The 4,112-nt window shown below is 39.2% G+C and overlaps 1 long non-coding RNA gene across 1 annotated transcript; it reads right to left on the bottom strand.

Annotated features, from left to right (window-relative positions):
* Positions 1–223: 223 nt before the first annotated feature.
* Positions 224–1,578, bottom strand: LOC145050540 (uncharacterized). The gene is made up of 3 exons (XR_013683421.1): positions 1,406–1,578; positions 982–1,050; positions 224–370 (listed from the first exon to the last, which is right to left on the bottom strand). It is a non-coding gene; the product is annotated as an uncharacterized LOC145050540 (long non-coding RNA).
* Between the last annotated feature and the right edge of the window lie 2,534 nt (positions 1,579–4,112).

The following is a 4,112-nucleotide window of genomic DNA, read 5'->3' as shown; positions in this document are numbered from 1 at the left end:
ATCCCTACCTATTACTGCTCCTTTGAGTAGTAACGAGTGTTTTTTTGAGATCAATTCACATTAGATATATCATGTGACATCCCCAAAATCACGGCCAGAAAAGACCGGTTTGTTTATGCTTTGTTTAAAAATCAGAGTTACATTTTAAATGAAAGTGTTGCGGAATTTGTCCCAAAACAAAAATATGATAAAGATTTATCAAAAGCATTTCCATAGAAATGTATTTCATTAAAAGACTCGGGATGTCATATTCGTACAGATCAAAAGCATAAACAGTACAATATAAGCCTTACTACATTATTTCATATCTACAGGCCTATATCCGTAATCCCTCGTCCAAAACATCACACCTATGCTCATGCGCCACTACCTGTAATACATAAAACTGAGTGGGTCAGGCTTGGGAGCCTGGTGAGCACATAGGGTTTTCAACCCACAATAAATAAGTTTATTAATTTCATCGATCAACAATAACCCGATTACCCGTTCCCGTTATCCTCACTTTACGTCCCTAAACACCTATCATAAGGGACCTAGCCTAAGGATCATCATCGGGACGGACACTACTGCTAAGGGGATTCCTCAGCAATAAATGTCCTAAAGGCAACCATGTGTGGGATGGAGTACACCGGTGAACATATCGTTCAAAAACACCTACAGGTTGCGAGCCTGCTAGTGTTCCACTGGACTGTCTAGAAGAGTCCGTGGTCGTCATCCATACTCCGCTAGATGACAGAATCAACAACATCAACATCGAGGCCTCTCATCATTTTATCACACATCACCTATTGCATCTACCCATGTTTTACCCCAACATTTTCGTAGATATAAAATACATATACAGTTTAAATCATTGAAAACATGTATAACAACGTTCATCTAGCATAGATAGCAAGTATTCAGATAATATGCACACATAGCACGTAATTTATATAAAATACTTCATATCTATGTGTAAGTTGAAAGAAACTATGCACTCACATGTTAAGGTGATGATTCCAAAATCGGGCAACGCTTGCTTCTAACGATTCTATTTTCCTTCGACGAAACCTAGCATTATTATCGCTAAATTTTAGTCTAATATTTACCATGACCAACTATTAGTCTTAGTATTATTATTATTATATAAGCGTTAAACAATATTTTCCAACCACTATGTACAGACAGGGGCCAAACATAAAACACCGGAGGGCAGGACCATTTTGGCATATAGCACTTCTGAAATCCAACAACCCTATGCGGCCCTTTAAACCAGATTCCCCGTACCGCGAGTAGTTAAAAAAAATATTATAAGGACACTTATATAAGTTATAATAATAGCTCAAATATTTATTATAAGTTCATAATAACAATACTAATTTTAAATATAAGCTATATTAAAATAAGATAAGCATAACTTACTTACAAGGGGGTTTTAGCTAGGAGTCGGGCTCTGCAGGGGCAGAACTTCGTCGCTGAATCTTTCTAAGAAAGATTCGTGCAGCGCTTCAGCGCTCACCTTACTATACTAAGCTACAGAAAGAGAAGTCGAATCACGAGGGACCGAAATGCTCGGGGGATAAGGAGAGAAAGACTCTTGAATCAAGAGAATGGTGCAAGAAATATGAGAGCCCAAGGCTCTTATTTATACTAATTGAATTTTCAAAAACTACCCTCCATAATTACTTAATGACCTTTTAGTTATATAAACAACTAAACACCCCTCTATAATACTATTATAAATGGATTTAATGATATTTGTACTAAACTAATGTCGAAAGAACTCAACATTAGTCTTATACTGACCGCATCGTCGATACCTTTCTAATGATATATACATATGTATATATATGTGTACGTATACATGATTTATACTTTATTTTAATACGTAAATATGCTATTATAATTTGTAACTCGTTCATACGAACTCCATTTTTGACGTTCTTTATATCCACGCGTAGGTGAAGACGTACTCTACAACTTTCGTTTAGACTCCGTCGGCTAATTTTGACTTTATTTTTAAAGTTATATTTTTAACAAGCCGGGACAGGATTGGTCTGTTTAAAATCTCATAACTTCTTCATACAAAGTCAGATTTGGACGTTCTTTTTATCGATGTTCTTAGTTTAACATATTCTACGACTTTCATTTAGATCACTAAGGCTAAATCTCACTCTATCGTAAAATCACTATTCACGCTTCCCGGTATCGTGCCGGTTCTGTCGTGAAACTTCGACGGGTCATAACTTCTTCGTTATAACTCGGATTTCGGCGTTCCTTATATGCACGGAAACCTTGAGACATATTCTACAACTTTATGTAGAGATATCGGGATTATCTCACACTTTAATTTTTGACGCTCATTTTTTATTCTTTATTAATTATACATTTATAATTAAATAATAAACACATATAATTCACATAATACTCAAATATTTCATCTTTATTACTTCAAAAAGAGTTACAAGAGTTGACCTAGACTATTACATTGACAAAAATGCTTAGCCCTGAAACCCGGGCGTTACAATTCTCTCCCCCTTAGGATGATTCCGTCCCGGAATCATGCATCAGCAAACAGATGTGGATAGCGACTCATCATGTCATCCTCTGTTTCCCAAGTGAGATTCGGCCCATTCGAATGTTTCCATCGGACTAGCACCAAGTCGACCATCTTGCGTCGTAACTTCTTAGTCTTATGGTCAACAATTGCCTCAGGCTCTTCGATCAACCTTTTATTTTCATCCATCCTTAACTCTGAGATTGGAATTATGTCGGGAACATCTCCCGTGAATTTCCTCAAATAACACACATGGAAGGTGTTATGAATACCATTGAGTTCTTCGGGCAATTCCAGCTTGTAAGCTTGGTTCCCTATCTTCTGAAGAACTTTGAACGGTCCAATAAACCTTGGACTCAACTTTCCTCGTTTCCCAAATCGTATAAGTCCCTTCCACGGTGAGACTTTAAGCAAAACGGAATCCCCAACTTCGAAAGTTATCGGTCGTCTTTTCTTGTCAGCATAGCTCTTCTGACGATCCTGGGCTGTTAACATCCTTTCCCTAATCACCTTCAACTTCTCAGCAGTCTCATGGACTATCTCGGGGCCCATAAACTGCTTCTCTCCGGCTTCAAGCCAACAAGACGGCGTACGACACTTCTGCCCATACAAGGCTTGATAAGGAGCCATCTTGATGCTCGAGTGAAAACTATTGTTGTAGGAAAATTCTACCAGAGGTAAGTGCTCGTCCTAATTCCCTTGGAATTCGAGGGTACATGCTCTCAGCATATCTTCCAGCGTCTGAATCGTTCTTTCGCTCTGACCATCAGTTTGCGGATGATAAGCAGTACTCAAACACAACTTTGTACCTAACTCCTCTTGTAGACTCCTCCAAAACCTTGACGTGAAACGACTATCACGATCTGATACAATCGTAAGAGGGACACCGTGAAGTCTTACAATTTCCTTCACGTAAGCATTTGCGAGCTTATCCATAGACCACTTCTCGTTGGCTGCTATGAAGTGTGCACTCTTGGTGAAACGATCCACGACTACCCAAATCATGTCGTGACCGTTCTTCGTCCTGGGCAGTTTAGTCACAAAATCCATGGTGATGTCTTCCCATTTACCCATGGGTATAGGTAAAGGTTCCAAACTCCCATACGGTTTCTGATGTTGTGCCTTAACCCTCGCACATGTTACGCACTCGGCCACATACTTCGCAACATCGAGCTTCATCGTCGGCCACCAGTAGTAGGGTTTTAGGTCCCTATACATTTTAGTGCTACCGGGATGAATCGAGTACATGGTCTTGTGTGCTTCTTCCATCAGAAGATCTCTTATTCCTCCCGTCTTAGGTACCCAAATTCGATCTTGGAATACCTTCAGTCCTCGACTGTTTGTACCAAACACTAACGTTCTTCCCAAACGTTCTTCCTTTCGGTCATTTTTCTCTAAAGCTTCTTCTTGAGCTTTCCTGATACTTTCCACAATCGTCGATACGACTTCAATTCTTAACGCTCTTGGCCTTTTCCTTTCCAGATTGATTTTCCGACTGAGAGCATCAGCAACAATATTTGCTTTACCTGGGTGGTAAAGTATCTCACAGTCGTAGTCCTTGAGAAGTTCTAGCCAA

This window comes from Lactuca serriola, chromosome 5, assembly GCF_051521515.1.
Source record: "Lactuca serriola cultivar US96UC23 chromosome 5, Lser_US96UC23_V15, whole genome shotgun sequence".
Classification (NCBI taxonomy): Eukaryota; Viridiplantae; Streptophyta; class Magnoliopsida; order Asterales; family Asteraceae; genus Lactuca; species Lactuca serriola.
Note: the sequence above shows the minus strand (reverse complement) of the source record. Positions and strands in the feature narration are given on the sequence as shown.